Raw genomic sequence first — 9,743 nt, forward strand, 5'->3', positions numbered from 1 at the left:
AGTGAAAGGGAATGCCTACAGGACGGTAGTGAGACCAGCTATGTAATATGAGTTGGAGACGGTGGCACTGATCAAAAAATAGGAGTCAGAGCTGGAGGTAGCAGAGTTAAAGATGTTAAGAATTGCGTTGGATGTGATGAGGATGGACAGGATTCAAAATGAGTACATTAGAGTGTCGGCTCAGGGTGGGTGTTGGGAGACAAAGTTGAGAGATGAGATTGCATTGGTTTGGACATGTGGAGAAGAAAGATGCTGGGTATATTGGAAAAAGGATGCTAAGGATGGAACTGCCAGGCAAGAGGAAAAGTTGAAGGCCTAAGAGGAGGTTTACGTATGTGGAGAGAGAAGACATGCTGGTGATGGGTGTAACAGAACAAGATGCAGAGGACAGCAAGATATGGAAAAAGATGATCCACTGTGGCGACCTCTAAGAGGAGCAGCCGAAAGAAGATGTTTTATTCAAAGATTTGCTACATAAAAACATTAAAAACACACGATCCAACAAAAATTAATAACCTCTTCTAGAATGTGGCTTAATTTACCACTAAAGCTTGCTTTGTTGTTGTTTTTTTCATAGCTATAATTTAGTATAGGGGTACAGGGAATCATAAGTTGTTCCAATGATGTATAGTATCTATTTAAAGAACAAATATAAAGATGAAACACTTCAGTTTTCCAGCATGAGTTTCATAATTTCTGCCAGTCTCTAGTGCTGGACTGAAGACAAGAGCTAAAGCAAAAGCCTTACTGTCAAGTCGACAATGGCTTGCTTTGCAACAATCATACTTATTAGCACAGAACAAACACTACTATACAGCAAAAATATAACTTTTGTGGCTAGTAGCGTGTGGTTTAATTGTCAGTGCTGTGGAAGAATTTGGATTATTTTTGTCTTTTTTCAGTTTTCAAAAAAAGTGAAATATGACCCCATGTTAATTATTCCACTCTGCTTCAATATGTTTCACCAAGAACTCGCATCCAACAATTTCAGCTGTAACCTACAATATTCCTCCTAGGCACCCTTATGTTACCTTGAATTTGACATTTGTAAATAATCTTCATTCATAACAAATAAATTTTGCACAGCATAAGGCTAAGGATATTTAATAATAACAATGGGAAACAGAAAAGGAAGTACCTGGTGTCACAGCTAACCTTGTAAAGTGTTGCTTATTCTGATTAATGCAGTATATCTAAATATTTGACAGTGTGCAAAATACTAGGACAACTACAATAGTATTTGGAATGCAGGTATACATCAGATTTTTGTTTGGAAATTTAATGGCTATCAGGAAATAATTTATCACCTATTTTAATGAATTGATTTGATTTGAATATGAGTTTAGCATTAATTTTCTAACAAGTGCACTGAGCAATTTGTCACAGACACACACACCCACACACAAATCCTGATGTGAAAAATGCTAATTCATATAAAAATGTTATGTGAAATACAGACACGGATTTGAATGCCACAGTAGTAATAAATTGGGTTTGTTTTTAAGATTCTTAGTCCTTCTGATACCCTGCTAGCTGTGGTGTCCAAATTATTTTATATTCAGCTACTCTCTGTTGCTACTGACACTTTATAGATTTTGTTAACTAATTTAAAACATCACAAATCCTTCAAATTTCAATAGATTTCCTCCTATTAACTGCTCATATAAATTCATTTTTGCATCATTAGAACTTAACTGTATCCAACTGGCTTTTGCTTTTAACATATGATGTTACTTAAGATTAACCCTGCTCCAGTTTTTTTCAATATTGCTGTGAAAAGGGTAGGAGTGATTCTGAACCCATGGCTATTTAGGCGATATACAAAAAAAAATTATTGCAAAATGTGAAGGCTTGTGGGAAGTGGAGTATTTCCAGAATGTATAACCTAGTGAGCTGGACATTGTTCAGTCTGGTTGCATTTTAGACAGTTTTAAAAGAGGTAAGTCTCCATGAGGAGCAATTTTTACCTGAATTACAGCAGGCTTTCTCACAAATTGGAGTGAAATGTATGTTGTGAACAGCTGAGATCTATTCCTTATCTGAAATTCTAATTGAAAGATTCTTTCCCATTGTTCCCCTGAGATTATCTAGGGTTAAATTCTTTGCATTTCTAAAGCTCTAGAAATTCTATCAGTACCTTCATCAAAACTAGCCAAAATCACTTCAGGAATAATAATCTGTTAGAAAGTTTGGAAACCAAGAAATTACATTTAAATTCTAGCTACAGTTTTGTATAATAAAAAGAATGTGCTACTGAGGGATTTTGAGACAACATAATATGGGATTCTTAATGACTTCCATAAGCTGAATACTGAATAGGTAAAAGGCAGCTAGAAAATATACATATGCACGCAACTAGTTACAGCATCCCTGTCTAAATTTTGACACTGCAGTGATGCCCATTTCCAAAAATGTTACAATGCTGTGTACAATGTAAGTAAATTGCAGAATGCAATGATTTGCAAATCATATTTGCATAAAACCCCATATTATTGGAAAATAGTGCAAAACAACATATCAGATTCTGAAGCTGAGAAATTGTGCAGTTTTTTTTTTTTTTAACAAATATATACTCATTTTGATTTTAATGCCAGTAACACATTTTTAAAAAAGTTGGGATGTGGATGTTACTTGTCGAACCTCTTCTTTTAACAACACTCTATAAATGTTTGGGAGAGTGACTATTATAGTTTTTTAAAGGGAAGTGTTGTCATATTTTTACCTGATATAGGATTCCAGCTGCTCAACAGTCTGGAGTCTCTTTTCATGTCCTTTATTCTAAAATGCAGCAAATGTTTTCAATGGTTGACAGGTCTGGACCACAGATAGGACAGTTTACAACTGATGTTGTAATATGCACAAAATTGAGGTTTAGCGATGTCTTGCTGAAATAAGCAAGGCCTTCTCGAAAAAGACATAATCTGGATGATGCTTCACAACCTATATATATATATTTATATATATTTATATATATATATATATATATATATATTTATATATATATATGTATATATATATATATATATATATATATATATATATATATATCGCTCAACATTAATGGTGCCTTGTCAAATGTGCAAGCTGTCCATGTTACGTGCACTAATGCACCAACATATCATCACAAATTCTGGGTTTTGAACTGTGTGCTGATAACAAGCTGGATGGTCCCTCTGCTCTGCTCGTTAGCCTGAAGGATGTGGCATCCATGAGTTCCAATAAGATTTTCAAATTCTGATTTGTCAGACAACAGGATGGTTTTCCATTTTGCCTCAGTACGTCTTAAATGAGCTCAGGCCCAGGGAAGATGGCAGTGTTTCTGAATGGCAGCTGGGAGTGTTTCTGGATCATGTTTATATATGGTTTCTTGTTTGTATGAGAAGAGTTTTAAACTTACATTTGTGTACACAACAATGAACTGTATTCACAGACTATGGTTTTTAGACGTGGTCCTGAGCCATGCAGTGATTTTCACTGCTGAATCAATTCTGTTTTTAAGTGCTGTTATATATCAGTATAAGTGTACATTTCAGTTCAGCTATTGATGTCTGATTGTGGGTTGACACCTGGTGATTTGATTGGTAATGCCTTGCACATTTGTTAGTTGTTCAAATAAAGACAAGAAAGAAAAAGGCACGCGCTGTCTGCTCGTCCGTTCTTATCAAATGAAGGTGAACTGTATTATTAATACATGACAGTGGCGACGAGATCAAGCAGTTAATTTTGAGCACTGTGACACTGAATAACAGCAGCGAACCGCACCGAGTAAGCGGAAAAGCAAGGACCCGACGCGATAGTGCAACGTGAGTACGATAAATTGCAAACATGTCGTACATCGGAAAGATAGATATTTTTGATAGTTCCACGGAAGATTGGAATATGTATGTTGAAAGGCTGCAACAGTATTTCGCTGCAAATGATATTCCAGCTGAAAACACGTTCCTGTGCTACTGAGTGCCATGGGAGGGAAAGCTTACGGCCTCCTCCGTAGTTTAACTGCCCCAGACAAACCCGCCGAGAAAAGTTTTAACGACTTAGTCCGTGTAATGCGGATCATTTGTCACCAAAGCCATTACTGATCGCGGAACGTTTCAGATTCCATAAGCGTAATCAGAACGAGGGAGAGACAATTGCGGCTTATGTGGCAGAACTGAAAAAGTTATCAGAATATTGTCAGTTTGGTGACGGGCTAAACGATGCATTGCGTGATCGTTTGGTTTGTGGAATCCTTCAAGAGGGAATCCAGAAGAGGCTGTTAACTGAGGCAGATTTGACATTTAAACGAGCAGTAGAAATTGCTATTTCAATGGAAACTGCAGCTAAAGATGCACTTGAACTACAAAGAGGAGTGAATACGAGCAGCGTAAATAAAATGGCGGCAGCCAAGATAAGCAAAGTACATAAACGGCCCTGCTATCGCTGTGGACGCGACTCCCATCTTCCCTCACAGTGCCGATTTAAAATGAAGAGTGCAGACAGTGCCACAAAACGGGCCATATTCAAAGAGTTTGTCGTAGTGGAAAGGCAAAGTTTAGTGCGGAACACAAAATGCATCACAGCGACAAGAAAAATGTGCATAATGTTGCAGAAGTCTCTGACATTGATAGTGAAGATGCATTAGCAAGTCTGGAATTATTTAGCCTTAGTGGAAAAGACAAGCAGGCAATCTGGCTCACCCCCAAGATAGATGGCCAGGTGGTAAAAATGGAATTGGACACTGGCTCAGCTGTTTCAGTTATGTCACTGAAAGATTACAAGGTGTATTTCAAGAAGGAGAAGCTGAACCCTCTTCTGTTCTTCTCAGAACATACACAGGTGAAAAGGTTATGCCTATTGGAGTGCTGCATGTGACAGTAGAGTATAAAGGAAGAAAAGAGGTACTTGATTTACACATAATACAAAATGGAGGTGCACCATTATGGGGCCGTGAGTGGTTAAGAAAGTTGGGAGTTGACTGGAGAGAGATTAAAAGCCTCCGTGTTTTGCCTGTTGTGCAACAGACTACAGAAAAGAACCTAGAGCTGATATTAAGAAAAGCCGCCCCGGTATTTAAGAGTGGCATTGGGACTCTTCAGCACATTAGAGCTAAAATTGTACTTAAGAGTGGTGCGACCTCACGGTTCCACAAGGCACGCCCAGTACCCTATGCCATCCGACCCCTGGTTGAAAAGGAATTGGATAGGTTGGAGTCAAACGGCATACTTTCTAAAGTAGACTGGAGTCCTTGGGCAACCCCAGTTGTCCCAATAATAAAGAGAAATGGTACAGTCAGGCTCTGCGGGACTTTAAGGTCTCCATTAATCCTGTGCTACAAGCTGAACAGTATCCTCTGCCGAGAATTGAGGACATTTTGCCAGTTTGTCGGGTGGTCAGCGTTTTCAAAGTTAGATTTAGCAGATGCATACCTCCAGATGGAAGTAGAGGAAGACTCTAAAGTGTTCCTGACCATTAATACAATAAAGGGTCTTTATCGTTACAACAGGCTGGTGTTTGGGGTAGCCTCTGCCCCAGCTATTTGGCAAAGAGCAATGGATCAGATCCTTCAGTCACTGCCAGGCGTCCAGTGCTATTTAGACGACATTATTGTCACTGGAGCGACAGATGAAGAGCATTTAGAAAACCTCAAAAAGGTTCTGAAAAGGTTAGAAGAGTATGGACTAAGAGCCAGGCGAGGAAAATGTGAGTTCCTGAAGCCCAGTGTCAGGTATTGGGCACACCATAGATGCCCAAGGTTTGCACAAATGTCAGGACAAGATTCAGGCTGTATTGATGGCACCACAACCACAAAATGTTTCACAGCTTAGATCCTTCCTGGGGTTTGTGAATTATTATAATAAGTTTCTTCCAAACCTGGCAACTGTGCTATATCCACTCAATGAGCTATTACAAGCTGGAAAACAGTGGAAATGGTCCAAAGAATGTGAAAATTCATTCCAAGATGCAAAGAGACTGGTGACATCTGACACAGTCCTAACCCACTTTAATTCGTCCCTTCCAATCAAGCTGGCTTGTGATGCTTCTCCATACGGCATTGGAGCAGTGATGTCTCATGTTATGGAAGATGGCAGTGAGAGGCCTATAGCTTTTGCATCACGCTCATTGTCTGCAGCTGAGAAGAATTATGCCCAAATCGATAGGGAGGCATTGAGTCTAGTGTGGGGTGTAAAAAGGTTCAACCAGTATCTTTTTGGTAGGGAATTCATCCTTGTCACAGACCACCAACCGCTAACCTCAATTTTCAGCCCGCAGAAAGGAGTTCCTGCCACAGCTGCTGCCCGAATGCAGCGCTGGGCATTGTTTTTAGGTGGACACAGGTACAAGATTGAGTACAAACGTACAGCCTGCCATGCAAATGCAGATGGGTTGTCGCGACTGCCACTGGAGGCTGAAAAAGATGAGTTTGGAGATGAGGAAACAATAGATATGATCTCCATCAGCCAGATTGAAAGTCTGCCCGTCACGGCAGACATGGTGAAAACAGAAACAAAACATGACAAGGTCCTGTCTCAGGTGTATGCTGCCACACTGAATGGCTGGACAGCCCAGCACAAATCCCTGCTGGCTGCATATTACTCGAGACGTGATGAAATTGCCTTAAATGCTGGATGTGTGATGTGGGGTTAAGAACTATTGTACCCACTAAACTAAGACACAGAGTATTAAAAGAGCTTCACAAGGGACATCTAGGTGTGGTGAAAATGAAGGCACTTGCCAGAAGTTTTGTGTGGTGGCCAGGCATTGATGAAGACATCGAGAAAATAGCGCAGCAATGTAGTGGCTGCCAGATGGTTCAGAATGATCCAGAACGTGCACCACTTCATCCATGGGAATGGCCTACATTACCATGGCAGCGGCTTCATATCGACTTTGCAGGACCATTCATGGGGACAACTTTCCTGGTGGTAGTCGACGCATGCTCTAAATGGCCAGAGGTTTTCATTATGAGCTCCACCACTACTTCTCACACTATTGAAGTACTAAGGAATTTATTTGCTAGAACTGGAGTTCCACAACAACTGGTGAGTGACAACGGACCCCAGTTCACAGCAACAGATTTTCAGATTTTCCTCCACAAAAATGGCATACGGCACATTACATCTGCCCCATGGCATCCAGCCACAAATGGCCAGGCAGAGAGGTTTGTGCAAAGTTTGAAACGAGCCCTTCGAGCAATGACAAATGAGAAGCTGACCCTTCAGCAAAAATTGGCCAACTTCTTATTTGCATATCGAATTCCATCCATGCTACAACTAACCAGACTCCAGCTATGTTGTTCTTTGGCGTCCTCTTCGCTCTAGATTAGACCTGCTGCAACCAAATATTAAGCAGACTGTGCAAGACAGACAAATCAAACAAGGTCATAAAGCAACGGACAAGGTTACACGTAGCTTTGCCATTGGACAATCAGTTCTTGCCAGGAGCTACAGAGGAGATCAGAAATGGGTTCCTGCACTAGTGAAAGAGCAAACTGGTCCCTTGTCATACAAGGTAGAGGCTACTCAAGGTGTCATATGGCGACGTCATGTCGACCAGTTGAGAAAATCAGGGTTGGTTAGAGCTAAAGAGATACCCACACTGCCTGTTGACTCCCCTGCTGTTGCTCCTACAAACTGTCCAGAGCACTTACCATCTCCTCAAGCAGCACAAGTACAGAGCCCATGTGCATTATCTCCATCACCTTCTGCAGAGGCTAACACTGCTGTAACAATTCAAGAAAAATTACCCTGTGAAGAGAGCGTTACCCAATTGCATACGCAAGCCTCCACAGAGACTAATTGAAAATTAAATGTAAAGATAGAATTCAATGTTTTGATTTCTTCAGAGAAAAAAAAAAAGGGAATAAGTTAATTACTTCTAATTTTTAGATGGGAGGAATTGTTATATATCAGTATAAGTGTACATTTCAGTTCAGCTATTGATGTCTGATTGTGGGTTGACACCTGGTGATTTGATTGGTAATGCCTTGCACATTTGTTAGTTGTTCAAATAAAGACAAGAAAGAAAAAGGCACGCTGTCTGCTCGTCCGTTCTTATCAAATGAAGGTGAACTGTATTATTAATACATGACAAGTGCATTGCCATCTGAGGGCCCAAAAATCACGGCCATCCAATGCTGTTTTTCTAGCCTTGTCCCTTGAATACAAAGACTTCTCCAAATCCTCTGAATCTTTTCATTATATTGTGTACTGTAGAATGATGGAATCCCAAATTGTTTGCAATTTTACATTGAGGAACAATATTCTTAACTTACTGCTCTAATTGCCCACGCAGTCTTTCACGGATTTGTGACCCCCTCCCCATCTTTTCTTTTTAGAGACCCTGTCTCTGTGGGATGCTCTTTTTTACTCCATGTTACTGGCATGTTGCCACTTAATGTGATTAGTAGTTCCATCGGGTTTTTTTTTTTTTTTAATATTACACATCTTTTCACATCTTTTGTTGTCCCGTCCCAACTTTTCTGAAATGTGTTGCTGGCATAAAATTCAAAGTGAGCATATATTTTTCATAAAACAAGCACATTTCTCATTTTCTTTTGATATGGTGTCTTTGTTCTATTTTCAATTAGACATGGGTATAATGATTTGCAAATCATCACATTTACAGTATTTTTTATTTACATTTTACAGTGTCACAACTTTTTTAGGAAACAGGGTCATAAGTAAATAGTGGACCACCTGGCTTTTGGTAAATGATGAGATGTTTGACATGTCTCACTTTTCTGAAGCACACAGTGTCAACAGCTTATTAAAACTGGCATCAAATTCCTATTACTACATAACTAATCATGAACAAAGCTCTGAAACATCAAAAACGGTCCAACTGTTCTGAGTTTTCCCATCCCCTATAAGCTTCAAAAAGGCATGGCAAACCATTGGTCATATTTTATATGGGGTCAATAACTGGACAAAACAATCAATAGTGATAAAAGTTCTACTTGTCATCCCCCAGTAACTTACATACTATAATCAGGGATGCGCATAACTTTTTCAGTGAGTTACTCAGGCGAGTACCAGGAGATGGTGTTTGGTACTCACCCTATATGTAGTGAGGTCCTAGTAAATGCAGTCTTCCACTCTGTCCTCCTCGGTGTCTACCTCCCAGTCCTCTACCTCAGCTTCCTGCATTACAGATGATGAAGATGCTGCAGATGCACCGCCCTGTCCCTTGTCGAGCCTCCTCTTAGCTGTCTTCATCCACAGGTCAACAGCTGACATTGGGTCAAATGTCTCTTTGGTCTTCTTAGACAGGTGAGGGGCTGTGAGGCAGTGAAAGAGACAGTTTAACCGCCTTGATGATACTGGAGTAAGAATTTAGATTGCTTGTATTTATTATGTGGACCAATTCATACATAGAGGATGTTGCCAAGCGTTTTCCTGCTTGCTTTATGCGCATCCATTCTTTCACTGTGGTGACTCTGTCAAGTTGCAAAGTGGCATGATATTTTGAAGAATGGTGCAAACTGCTTTGTTGCCTAAATGGTGGAGGTCTTGCTTTTCCTGAGGCCAAGTTGAAGGATCAAATACTAAGAAATTATCACATGACTTGAGGAAGTCATACTGTATCTGATTTCAAACTCTTCCATTACCCCCTCAGTAAGTTTGTCTTGTCCCTGTCAGCTTTAGCATTAGGAACAGCGTGTGTCCTGTACTAGCCTTCACCAGCAAGCAGAAGTGTGAACTGCCCATGGCTACCATGAGTTCATCCTTATATTCTCCAAAGATCAACTTTTCCTTCTGAAACCT

General features: G+C 40.0%; 1 pseudogene; it reads left to right on the top strand.

Annotated features, from left to right (window-relative positions):
* Nucleotides 1–4,826: 4,826 nt before the first annotated feature.
* LOC120522542 lies at nucleotides 4,827–7,298 on the top strand (annotated as a pseudogene).
* Nucleotides 7,299–9,743: the final 2,445 nt, after the last annotated feature.

This window comes from Polypterus senegalus, unplaced genomic scaffold (genome assembly GCF_016835505.1).
Source record: "Polypterus senegalus isolate Bchr_013 unplaced genomic scaffold, ASM1683550v1 scaffold_2530, whole genome shotgun sequence".
Classification (NCBI taxonomy): Eukaryota; Metazoa; Chordata; class Cladistia; order Polypteriformes; family Polypteridae; genus Polypterus; species Polypterus senegalus.